Source organism: Catharus ustulatus, chromosome 6 (genome assembly GCF_009819885.2).
Source record: "Catharus ustulatus isolate bCatUst1 chromosome 6, bCatUst1.pri.v2, whole genome shotgun sequence".
NCBI lineage: Eukaryota > Metazoa > Chordata > Aves > Passeriformes > Turdidae > Catharus > Catharus ustulatus.
Genome location: NC_046226.1, coordinates 46486961 through 46500914, shown reverse-complemented (window position 1 = coordinate 46500914; position 13954 = coordinate 46486961). Strand labels below are relative to the sequence as shown.

Here is a 13954-nt window from a genome sequence, read left to right as displayed (position 1 = left end):
ACTTTTGGGTAATACCCACCTGTAATAGCAGTGAGCTTTGCAGAAATACAGTCGGGGTATGGTACATCAAGCCAGTAGAAAAACAAGAAAAACACAGTGAATTTGACAGGAAAATCAGGTTTGTTCAGAAATTTGTTATTAAGTTATTGAACAGAATGAAGCCCAGTAGAAACAAACCTAAAGCACACAAGGTGACTGTTCTCACTTTCACAGGTTACTAAGTTCATTACCTCATTATATTTGAGTGTAATAACAAATTGCTGTTTAGACACTGAAATACTGAGGTAGACTGTGCAAGGTAAGGTTGAATTTTTTGTGTCCATGCCTACAGTTACGCACTCTGTTATTGTTCCACTGCTTCTGCTCTTCCTGCTTCTCTTTTGCTCTCTGCAGGGGTATAATGCTGTAGTTTTCTTCCAGTGCCGATCTCTGAATCTGACTGAATAACAGAAAAAGGGAAAATAAAGCCATAAAGGTATAATATGAAGCCATAAATGCCATGAAGGTATTTAGCAGATATTCCAGAATTACTTCTGTAAAGTTAGTGGTGGTGGTTAGGCAGGAAGAATACTCAATAGTCAAAGCACTGTTGATTTACAGACCTAATTATACAAGCTCAGCAAAATTATGTAGCTTCACTGTAACATTTGCAGCTCCTTTTGCAAGTGGAGTGTAGCATTATCTAGCAGAATAAAAGATTCTTACTTTTTTCTGAACAGCAACTTTTGAAATTAAGTTTCCACTTGGAAACACTGTGCACTAGGATGGCATCCACTTTTCATTGATTCTTCTGGACTATATTATAGTATTAACTCCTGCTGCTTTTTAATTAGTGGCAAAAACATCCTAGCCAAGAGTCATGCATGATTACTTTTAAGTTTTACTGAAAGAGGCTATTTACCCGTATATAGGACACTGGTGCACAGTTATGGTTCTGTTAACATATTCTTCACTGACAGATCATGAGATTGAAATTTTCCAGATATTGTCCAGGTTCTGGACAAAGTCTTTAAGATGCTTTAAGTGTATACATAAAACACATCAATTTTCCCTTTGCTGTGTTACCTGTTGGTCAATGGTTAGGTGTACTTTTTCAGAAATGCATCTCTAAGCATCCACAGGTGTATATGTCATGTAGTAATATAAAAGTAGAATAGATTCAAGTTAAATAGCTTCAAAATATGCCAAACTTCTGATATAAAGAAAACAGAAAAAAAGTGGGTTTTAGTGTAAAATAAGCTCTCTGCCATTTAATTGGTTTCAGGCCATTTGTAAGGAAGTCCTTTGACCAGCAAAAAGTGCTGAAGGATTGATTCATTTCACCTTTAAGGCACTGTCTGTTTGTTGTAGTGATAGTGAAAATGAGCTAAAGTACTGGTATTAAAATTTATTCAAAGTCTATTAAAATTAATTCAAAGTGCAGTCTGGTGTGTGTCAACTTCTTTGTTGTAATCTTCTGCTCAAGTTTTTGCATCTGAAATTTATTGCAAGTACAAGTCTCCAGCATGTCAGTGCTCTTTGGCACACAGTAAGGTGCACAGTTTCTTGTTGAAACATATTCATTGGAATCTGATCCTCTTTAAGAAGAGAGATGAAGAGTTACAAGATTCAGTGGCAAACTGTATCTTAAGCTGTTTCATGTCAATGTATTATGCACCTTAATTGATTATTAGTAAAGTGTATGCATAGAATTGCATGCAGAATGCAGAAATCTATGCTGCTCTCATCTTTGTTTTTCTTTAGGATAGGAATTACGTGATGGAAAGAGATGCTGAGCATAGGTAGATTTTGTTCACTAAGTATTTCTTTCAGTCCAGAAATTCATAAAATAACTTAAAATAGAACTTCTATTTGCGCAGCATATTTGGCAGTGTTTATTTATTGCAGAATGGAATCTAAAAGTAGAAGTACTTGCAAAGATATACAGCCTTTTCATGTAATATCCTGTTTCCTTCATACACACCATAAGAAGTAATAGGTATACATGTATATGCTTGCATGTATATATATCTATATAGATATATCTCAAGATTAAATGAAATGAAAACAATTTTTCTCTTACAGCAGCACAATCTAGTTTGTCCTTGGGTGTTGTTACAATGGGAACTACAATTTATATTTGCAGCAACAATTTGTTTCTTAAAACCCAGTCACAACTATTACTTATTAATACGAGTCAATCACAGAGATTACAGCGCTTTCTGGTGTTTTAATCAACCGAGTACTGTTTGGTTAGCTGCAGGGAAGCTGCATTCCTATGTATAATTTCATTGTGACATAATTTTTATGAAATCCTAAGATGGAAATAAAGGTGTTCTGTTTGTGATTCTCCAAATCATCTGCAGTGCTTCTGACAATGTTTTCTGCCCTCTGGCTGTCAAGAATCAGGTGTCTGAATTGTTAAGAGGCAGAAATGCAGTCATTCTGACTTTCTAGTGTATTAAAATCCTGTCAGAACATAACCATCTGGTGCTGCTGACTTGCTTTTCTAGTGATCACCTTGTTCCAGCATGTCCTCTGTTGATACTGTGACCTGACAGTATTTCCTCTTCACCTCACAGGTGTATGTCTTGGGTAAATAATTTTTCAGTACACTCTGAAGCTGAAGAAATGGGTTAGTCTTTCTGAGAGATCTTTATCTTTGAGTCTTTTTTGGGACCTGCAGTGGGTCAGCAAGCCTCTCAATCTAATGAGCTTCTGACTTCCAATGTACTTTTTCTGCCTTTAGCTTCTGTTCTGCAGAATCTCTATTAATCTTTGGGACATTACATTGCAGTTTTGTTTTGCCTTCTCATGGGAGGTTACACAGCAGAGTAATAGTGATTTTCATTCCATGCCATCTAAAATCTATATCCATTATGACCCAGGCCAAAAGGGAACTGATAAACTTCATTCCTAGCTGTGATTAAAAGCAATGTAAATCAAAGGCTGTCATGTGGCAATGGTGTCGCTTACATTTAATAAATCAAAATTCTTTATTGAGCACCTCCCTGCTAAGTTTCATGTGATAATGTAATTTTGTCCTTTTTTTTTGGACAGTGTTGAAAGAGGGAAGATACAGTCTCTAATGTTCCACCTGTCTCTGTGCAACTTTTGAATATATTCTGCATCCAAGCTGCTTTTGTTCCAAACATAGCCACTGAAAATAGATATGTGAAAAACTCCATTATTTTGTAACAACGCTGTGTGTGCTTACCTTTTATTTAAAGTAATTTAAATAAGGACTTTATATTAATTTTAAACATTTAAGAAGATTGTTATAATACTTTGCCAACTGAAGCAAGGGAGAAACTAATTTTACAATGCATTGTGCTCTTCAGACATAGAAAATAAGATGATTTGCAATCTATTTGAGGATGCAGAGTTCTACTGAGAATTTCATTGGCTGCCTGCCATTCTGTAAATACCACATAAAATGTGGTACTAAGAGTTAGAGGTGAACTTTTTCTCTGAATTATCATGGACGTGTCTTCATAAGCAGCTGTTTAAGATTTGGGCCAACTGTGACTTATGATTTTCTCTTATAGAAGTTAGCAAAAAGCTTGTGCCAGAAACTCTTTTACTCTTGAAGCTGCAAAGCTTTTACAACATTTCTCTTTGTGCTGTAATTATCTCAGGATTTCTATGAATTTCCTGGATGCCAGGATTCTGTATCCTGATTTAATCTATTTTGTTCACAGTTCATGGGAGATACTAATATTTCAAATAAACCAATGTACCCATTAGCTTTGTAGGACTGAACAGCTTGATCTGTTGTTCACCTCTCCCCTTTACTGAAGACACTGCTAAGCTATTTTTTCTTAAATTGTACTGCTGGGTCAGATGGTAAAATCATGGCAGTGAATGGAAGAAGTTACAATTTGGCCTGGAATCAGAAATTATTTCTGTATTACAGATGTCTAGATATTACAGGAGTGTTTCCAAAGTTTTATTCTATTAAATTCCCTCTGGAATATTCTGGTATGTGTCTCTTCTATGGTATATCTGTCCCTCTCTCCTTTTAGGAATGGAAGGTGAGATTGAGCTGTTAGCTGTAAGTGTAAGACTAGTTAATTCATGTAAGGTAGATAGAACATCTTACAAAGTAAAATTATGGGTCATACTTCAGTTCATCCAAATCTACCTTGTGATGATAAATGAAAGCGCTGTTATGATTTTTTTTAATGTAAAACACATTCTTGTTTCTTTAGAAATGTGAGAAAAGTGGCTTTTATTTATTAAGCAAATGATTGGTTCTCAGGTTCAGTTGTACATTGGCACTGGCTGTGGATGACTGTGTATATCTCAGTGATTCTGCTTTATAAAACTGGCCAGTTGTGATATACATTTTAGATGGTGGGCATATAACTGTCAAATATGCTCTTCTCTGTCTCCCATGGTGTTTTTAGCAGTTAATTTGCTATAGGCAATATTTAGGCAGTCAAATAATGAAAAAATAATAAGGATATAGTTCTTTACTGTCGTCTCGTACTCCAACCATTATGAAATAAGGAAAAATAGTTCTGTGATTTAAAATTAAGAGCCAGAAACATTTACTGTAAAGTAAATTTACCTATGTGCTTAGATTTGCATGTGGGTGTTCGTGCCTGGGGTAAAGTGAAAGAAACTCGTTGCTTTGGTAGCCTTCTTTGGGCTTGTGACATCACTAATGGTGGACCTAAAGGCAGTCATAGCTCTGATTGAATCTCTTCAGATATATGATGATTAACAAAGAATATAGAGCAGATGATGCCATGTATGCATCCAGATCACTCCACTGGGAATCCTTTTGCTCCTATTGCCTCATGCTCAGTGCTGAAAGGGTAATCATTCATTTTGCCTGGTGCTAGCTGTCCCTCACAAGATACTCTTTGTGTTCAGTTCCACTGCAATTCAGTTGGGAATGAGTGTGAAAAGGGCCTCCTAAAAATGCTTAGTGACTTTATACCTAGAGCTGGGTCAATGCACTGTGCTCACTTGTTGGACTGTGTGCACTATAGATTCCTTTGGGCATCTACAGATTCTGAAGGCAAGGCATCCTCCTTTGGAGCCAGAAGACAACAACCTGGGTGAAGCTTATTAGCTACATTGGGACCTACCCATCACTGACATGGATACATGGGCTTAGGTGTTGGCTCCAGACAGCTGGATATATTTCCCACTTATTTCTGAACAGGGAGACTCTTTGACTCCCTGTTTTCCCAAAGTAAAAAGCCAAACAAAAACTACAGGTCCTGGAGTTTTAGATTGATTGCCTATTCTCTTTACTACAAAACTGGCAATAGTGAGGTCATTTGTATTTTGTTCAAGGACGTGAATTGTTTGATGTGTATGCTTGGGGTTTTTTTAGCAGTCAAGCTTTTCTTTTAAAAGCAAGTACCTTGGGTTTTTTCTGATCTTACACTGATTTTTCAGTCCTCATTATCTAATTTTAACATTAATTTGTTCAGTGAACTGAATTGCCATGATTGTTGAGGAAGCAGTCAGAAGTAAAATCAAGTTTCTCTATAAATTTCTATTGGCCTATTGAAACTGATCTGTGTATCATCAGCATAGATTTAAAAGTTAAAATCAACTTTCTTGGTAAGTCAAATGTCATTTCAGTTGGTTAAATTTACAGGAAGACATCTCCGTACTCATTCATTTGCTAAAGAGCACCATTTCCAAAGCTTTATTTAGCAAACTCTGAAATACAAAGTACTCCGTGATAAAACACAGCTCTTTGCTTTTTTCTTTTTTTGTGAAGTTATGTCTTTATTACTTGGCTATGTGTGTGCTGTCAAGCTGACTGGCACAAAAGTGGTGCTAGGAATCCAGGGCTTACACTGAGTCTTTGGGGCTTTTTTCTTTGCAGTGACTCTGGTCTAGTCCTATGAGCTGGAACTCATTAGAAGTTTGAGTGCTGCTCCAGTTGTTTCATCCAAAAAAAGCATCCTTTTTATGCACTCTGAGACTGCTCCATGGTGCAGACTAAAGCATGGTGCTAGTTTTTGTTGTAAAAGTTCCATCCTGATATGAGCTGGGAGTTTGATATAGGCAGAATCGCACAACCTAAACGCTTCCTTTCATTTTGACACAATGCTTTAAAAGAGTATGATGAAAAAAGAAAATAAGGTAAAGTTGCAAAACATTATTCTTTGCATATGACAGTGAAAAGATTTGTGTAAAAATAATATTATGTTTCTCAAGACTTTTTTTTTTTGAGCACAGTTCTTTCAGAGGGCAAGAATAAATGTGCATGCTTATTGCAATTCCAGAGAAAAGTAGCAATCACAGCAGCAAAGTATTCAAAATGATCAAATTACCAACAGAAGGACTCAATAACCAAGTGAAGAGCCAGTGTGGAAATATATAAGATTTAGGAATAGCTCTGGTGCCTTGAAGTAATACTTACAGGAAATAGTAATGGAGCATATAGCCATACAGTCTTTGAAGTAATAGATGTGCAGGTGTGTTCCACAACATTAACAGCTTTTGATTTGTGCAAACAGCTTGTTTATACTTTGAATTATACAGCAGATGATTGAATAAGGTTTCTGGTGATTGCATTCAGTAGTGGTACAATGTCCACAGATTTTTTTTCTTTATGATTTTATGAGGTATTTCAGTATATTAGTCATGTCAGCAAACAGAGTGGGGTTTTTCCACCCTAAATTAATTCATGCCCACATTAGGAAAATGAATCTAAAAATGTTGAGTAATACATTTTACCTAAAATAAGTTTTTGGATTTTGGACTCTAAAAATAGGAGGGTTGCATTTCAGAATTCAGTGCTGGAATTCAGTGTTGTTCAGGCTAAAATGGAAATCTAGGCAGACTTTGATACTATGTTGACTAAAAATACAGTACTATGAAAATAATTACAATTTAATTGTTTGGAAATTCAATTAAATTTACAAGAATATGCCCAAAATATATCTATATATCCTAAATATATACCTTAGTCACCATGTATACCCATATAGTTAACCATTTTTTACAGCTTTATGTATGTGATTTTCATGTTTAAACTAAAGATTGTACTTGTTACACTATTTTAGAAAGAAACTGTCTTTGAAAAAAGTTAAAATCTCTCCATATACTACATCTTTGTAAACCTTTTCTAAGTAGCTTCTGCCTTTTATTATTAAGCTGTCCTTAAGGTTTGGGAGGAAAAAGAAAATGTCTCTAGAGCAGTATTTCCTGTAAAGTTCAAGGTAACTGCACTGCCTGGCTTGGAGCAGGTACATCCTCTTTACTGCTTGACAGTGAGGATATTGAGCAGGCAATAGGGTTAAAGAGGAGACTCTAAGTTCTGTGACCCAGTTTGTGCGAGACTGGGGGTAGTCCCACTCCCAGCCTCTAATACTGGATGGGAGTGTAGATGGCAGATGGTGCCTGCAATTTTGAATATGAAATAATTTTCTACAATGGTTAAAACCTAAAGGATATTGTCTTATCTTTAGGGTTTCTTTGCATTTACCAAATTTACATATTTTAGTATTATACAATTTTTTTTCCCCTGTGAATGAAAGCAAATGTCTCTGACTTCTGGGCTTTGAGCACCAGTAAACTAAGAAAATAAGGTGTTTCCAGATGAGTTTGAGATCTGTGCTTTGTACACTCTTCATTTGGAGCCATAAATCCAGAAATTTAAAAGTCAATGAAGCTGTTGCTTTCCATGTTCATGCACTGCTTTGAAAGTGTTTTAATGGATAAATGTGTAGTTACATTTCACTGGATTCTACATTTTACTGTAAAGTGACACTGGACAGTTTGAGCAAACTCAGTATAGAAGTGGAATGTATTTTAGTATTGACAGCAGAAGTGAAGATACCATTTGATAATAATAATCTATAGATTTAGTCCTAGGTTTTAACATTTGTGGATTGTAAGCATGTGGAGAGAAATCAAAGAGTCCTGCATCTTTAGGGAGCCCTTTATGTACCAAGCCTGGGAAACCAATATGGTCATTGCAATCTGCCATTGCTGAGCCCTCATTACCGAGTGAATACACAAGGAAAGCATTAGAGAAGCTCGGTGTCTGCAGTCACCACTGTAATTTTGAGTTATAAATATGGTGTGATGGTCTCATATCACCTTGATTGCTGCTTACTTACAAATTAAAAGTCTTACTTTCCTCAGAATTTTAGTGGACTTTCTTTTTCTGGACACTAAATTTTAGCTGAGTTCAGGCATTCTTGTTTAGTTTATCCTGGCTTTGTTTCTGTATTTGAGTTTGCATATTGAAGGACTCCTGAACAATTCTGCTTTTGTTGATGTGTGCATCCTTGGGAACATGAATTAGGAGACAGGAGAATGGGTAGAATAGTTAGAGATGAATGGGAAATAGTTTGTCATGTGTAATTTCTCTTACAGTTGACCCTGAAACCAGTACTACAAGCATCCGTATGTGTGAAGTGGGTATCATATTGCAACTGTTGAAATCTGAAGTGTCAGTGTCTCTGACAGCTTTGCTTGAAGATGCCGTTTTTAAGATTTTTAGAACTATGAGTTGATAAGGGCAACAAACACCATGCTTCCATTTAAAGGCATTAGTATAAATGCATAAATGACAGTATCTGTGGGACACTTTTTCTGATCTATATTCCAGAGTAATTTAGCTGTTTTTTTAAATTCTTCCTCACAAATCTCATAATGAAAGAAACCTGATGAATATGGTGATGAAAACTGTCTACAAAAAGCAGCATAGTCTTAAGAAAACTAAGTTTAAGTCAGGAGAAACTAAGGTGCTTACTAAATATAATGTAAATTTAGTCTCTCACCAGATTAAAAAAAAAAAAAAGCTCTATATCACTGATGGTAATTTGTCAAGCTTACAGGGAACTCCACCAATACATTTCAATATGATCTGAAAACCTCTTTCCAAAAATGAAGAGTTTTCATCTTGCTTCTTACCCCTAGAGTATTCCTTGAGAAAATCCATAAAGGGAATATTAAGAATAAGATGTGCCTGGAACCCTGTAGCTGACTGGAAGCATTTATTTAGCAGATGTATTAAGAATAATTGAAAATCTGTGGGTTTTTAAAGCAAAAATCTGATACTGAATCATGAGCTTGCCTAGAGTAAGTCACTGTTAATTTGCAAAGAAACCATTTGCCATTAGTCTTTTGTGTTATCAAGCTGCATAATAAAGGACTGATGGCATCCTTTACTATGTACAGGAGTTTTTTCCAGGATAAATAGTATTTTATTAGAATCTGTTTTATAGTACTGTGAGAAAGAGATGTTTAAGTAGAAGTGGATTAAGAACATAAAATCTTCAACTGCATTAGAAGATAAATTTAAACAGTAGGGAGTCTATGGCAACAGATGAAACAATTTGTTCTGAAGAACTCAGGAATCTTGTACTTGAGCAGGAAAAGGTGTGGATTTAGTTGCAGTAAGAATAAATGTCATCAGAAGTAATTGTAGTTTTAGAGCATGGAAAAAATGACATGAAGAAAATTGCCTGGAGCCATTTGTTTCAAATTACATTAATATGCATATTTTCACATGTACTGCTCAGATTTCCATTCTGAATAATTTCCATTCACTTTCTCTAAGTTCACTGCACTTAGTTACTAGAATTCCCTTCTTTGCATTGGGCATAATTTGCAATCATCTCTGCTACATGCTGACAACTATCATTTGAAATTAATGGAAGAGTGTTTCTGTTCACACAGATTTGACGGGAAGTTATCCTTAGAATTTTGTTGCTGTTATTTATGTACACTCTGTGTAGAAAAACCACCAAAGCAGCCTAGTGTAATTCACTCTGATACTTGTGGATGGTTTAAAATTTTAAGAATGAGTTATTTCCAAAATTCTTTTTTCCATCTTCTTAGTGTCCAAATTCCAGAATGTGTTCACAGACCACTAGAGTAGTATTAACTAATCTAGGGCTGCATGGTTGTTTATAATTTGGCCACTGTCCTGAGTATTTCTTGGATTCTGACGTTAAATTACCTACTGTTTAAATGTTTCTCTTGCTACCTCCATCAGGAAATCTTTGCAATTGTTTTGGCAGCTTTCATTTCTTGGGTATCTGAATTTTAGTAATAGAATGTTTCTTGAGCTGAATTTTTTTTTTAAAAGATGCTAATTTATACAATGAAACTTTTTGTTCATAGGATAACAAATTTATTCCAGAGCTTATTTTCACATTAAAGTTTTAACTTGGAATATTTTATGATTGTTATTAGGAATGAGAAACACATTTGACATTTATCTATTTTAGCATATTTTACACATAAAACCTGAATCCAATGAAAAGCTACTTGTTCATGAAAATGAGTCCTCAACTGGCACAAAATCACATATAAAGGCAAGACGAGTTAGCAGGGAAGAGAAGGCTTTTGAAGTTAACCTTCCCTCACTTATATAACTGTATCATTTGAAAAATGCTGGCATATTTATTTATTCAGTACTATAATGTCAGTTTTAAGGCTGATATTACTTTCCACAGTTCAAATGTATTCTCTGGTTGCCAGTTAAGGCTAAGTTGAACTAGCAATATTTGTAGAAGCATGGGAAAAAAATCCTTGCAGAAATATTTGTATTTATTTAAAAAAATATATATATGTTGACAGTTTCTACACAGGTGCTGGGCCATGAAGAAAGAAAAAAAATCCCATGAAATAGTGGCATAAGTGATAGAATTATATACTTATTTATTGGAAAAATGTTCAAATTCTGAATTTAACTTCTTTATACAGCTGCTTATTCCAATATGTGGCACAGTGATTCTCTGCATGTACTCTTTCATAGCTGTTAAATTTTGGAGCATCTTTGGAGCATTGAATACATTTTTCTTTTTAAGGATGCCTAAACCCCAGGTGGCAGTACCTCACTGAGTGTGAGGTAATTGAGGATGACCATGTTATAATGCTCTGGTGCAGTCACACTGAATCACCGCATTTTCCCTTCTTTTCTTTCATTCAATTTTTTGCCCCTGTAATAGTTGCAATGTAGTGACTGCTCTTCTGTAGTCGTGTCTCTAAGTTTAATAGAATAATAAACTAATCCTTTATCAATGGAATCTTTATCTGGAATTAATGTCCCACTATTTTAACAAAAAAGAATGGCACCAGATGCTCCATTTGTCCTGAAGTAGGTGCCAAATTAAAAGGATGGATTTGAAACATTTGATCTGCCTTGCCTTTTCCACCTCCTTCAAGCAATGTTTATTTTTTATGTTTAAATACATCTTTAATTATTGCAAGTTGAAGCTGTTCTTTAAACAACCTGACCTTGGGACATGGGACTTTCCACCTTCAGAATGTTTTTTGCTGGGACAGTCAGACTGAGGCCCGCAGTCTTTCAGTACTGGCTACTGCCAGCATGGTATCAGAGAAGAGCAGTGCTGTGCAAATATTTCCCTTTCCTTTGCATTTTTATTAAATCTGTATTTCATATGCCTCAATAGGCCTGATAACTAATGGTGCTATGCCAGGGGCAGCAAAGCCTCCCATCACCTCCAAAGCTAAATGTTGTATGAGACTAGAACTGTTTTAGAGTTTGGAAAGCAAATGACAGGAAAACCTATTCAGAAGAGGCATCCCTGGAGAGAGACCCCTGTTCCTTTAGCTAGTGAGATGAAAAAAAAAAAAAAATCAAGGTTATATTTCTAAAGGGAAAGGGAAAGAATATAATGGTGAAAAGGCAGAATTTTTGACAGATCTATACCTGCTCTTTTTCATTTCCTTTCTCAATGCTGTTGACTTCACTGTGAAACCTTAACAGCTTATTTAACCTCTTCCTCTTTGTTTGAACTGTTAGAAAAGCAAACATGTATGTATTTTATTTCCAGGAGTATTATTGGTAAGGGATCTGTATTTGAACTTTGGCAACTATTGAGATTTTTAATACAGATGGAACAACTTGGCATTAATTTCAATATGCAGCTTGTGCTTTTGTAGTGATTCTATATCTAAAATTGCAAAGATACCACTTAAAAAACCTGAGGTGCATTTTTCTGAGCTATGATGAATATAAGTAATGCAAAATTCAAGAACACTCTGCAGTAATAGGATAATAAATATTTGGCTATCAGCTGGAGACCTGAACTGGGCTGTGTTTTTGTTTTGTTTTGCTGAATTTGAGGAAGGAATATCTGATCTTTCCACTGAAAGAAAAAATGTATTTCACCTTACCCAGTAATAGCTTTTAGTGATTTCCGGTTTCTGGAATTATTTTAATCATTTCCATTTAGTCAGTTATATTAATTAATTAACATTTTCTCTCATTCTTCCTGATTCCTCTGATTTCTTTTAAAGGTTTTCTTTATTAACCTCACTTCCTGCTTGTGTCATGCAGCTCCAAATCCTTACTAACTATTGATATTTAGCCATAAACTATGACAGTCTTCATGAATGGAGTTACTTTGCCTTTTTTCTCCAGAAAATTTGTGTGAAGGTTGGATTTTTGACAGGGAGAAAAAATGGCAAATGTGAAGGCTGTTAAACAAGCAAAACCTCTACCAGGATTGCTGGGTGAAAAAAAATTAATTCACTCTCATGGGAAGTAAACTGAACTTTTGCTTCCTAAATATGTTTCATATTAACAGTGGTTCCGGTAAATAATTTTTATCATGCAAGTGACAATGCAAGAATCATCTAATGAAATGAGCCGGAGAACTCAGCCTTTCTCCAGCATTCCAGGGGATAGCAATTCTGTCCCCTTCTCTTTATGTCATCAGAGTTACTGGCAGAGAATAAAGGGAAATCAGAATATTCTGCCTTACTTGATAGCTTACTGAAAGGGAGATTTTGTGACCTTTTACAGCCTTGAAAAGAATGAAAGTGTCAAGTGAGTTGCTTTATTGTAGGGTAGGGTTTTTTGGCTTTTATTAAGAACAATCGTGTAATACTGTTCAAGAAGGGATCTTGGTTTGGATTTTGTAAATGTGCTTCTGAAAATGTTGGCCTTTGATATTTTATCTTCCTTCACAATATTAGTTGGCAGCATTTTCCTCCGTTATAACTAAAGTAATTTTACAGGGTCCTTGTTGTAGTAGAAGGAGCTTGTTATCTCAAAACTGTGTGTTCAAGGATAATCTGAGCTGTTATATTATCACCTACTTTGAAATTACTTTGAGTAGATTTCAAGTTATTTGTATTTTTTTCCTCTTTTCTGTCTTACTTTATAGAATAAAAGTTTTGAATCGTGTCCATCCAAGAAAGAATAATCTTTGTTGGAGAAGGATACATGATACTGTCTTGTACCAGTACTGGAGGTCCATTTTAATGGGATTCTTCTTTTCTGGAAACAAGTAGCAGTCCAATATAATTACCAGTGCTGTAAATCTCAGTACAAGTTGTTCTATTTCAGCTACATTTGATCTGTGATTTTTTCAGCAATTTATTAAAAATCTCTAATACTTCTACTGCATATTTTAATTTATATGTTCCTCTCATGGACAGTTTGCCATACCTAAGCAACTTCTCTTATCCTATTTAGTGTTAAAGCGTAGTTTTAAAAAGTGATTCTATTTATAATTCCAAATTCTATATATTTTTAACTCTGAAACATTGAAATAGAAAGTTCTCAAATAAGAATTCTTCAAGCAGGTAGTGAGTGTATTGCCTTCAGAGCCACTTAGTCCTTCTCCCACTGTTCCAGCATCAAAAACAAACATTCCTGATGCCAGAATTGGCATTTACCTAATTGAAAAAAGGAAACAGAGTTCCCAAACAAAGTGATTGTATCAACATTTAATATTGAATCCAAGATCTGTTTGGGGAGAAGATGAGCATGTTAATCTTAAAATAAATTGGAGATATAAATTAAATATTGGGACTATTACTGGACTTTCGATCATCCTGACCTCCTTTTATTGAAAAAAAATATCTGTATTGTAGGCACCAACAAACATAAAAGGGAGTTAAACACAGAGGGATGAAGGAGGGATGCTAATCATTCACAGTTGCATAGAAATATTGTGGTATTTGAAAAGTAGGGAGACTAGCTGAATAAATTGCATGAAATGTATTT

General features: G+C 35.1%; 1 protein-coding gene across 1 annotated transcript in view; it reads left to right on the top strand.

Annotated features, from left to right (window-relative positions):
* Window positions 1-13954, top strand: part of CHID1 (chitinase domain containing 1) — a 105531-nt gene that overhangs the window by 42782 nt on the left and 48795 nt on the right. The window lies entirely within an intron of this gene.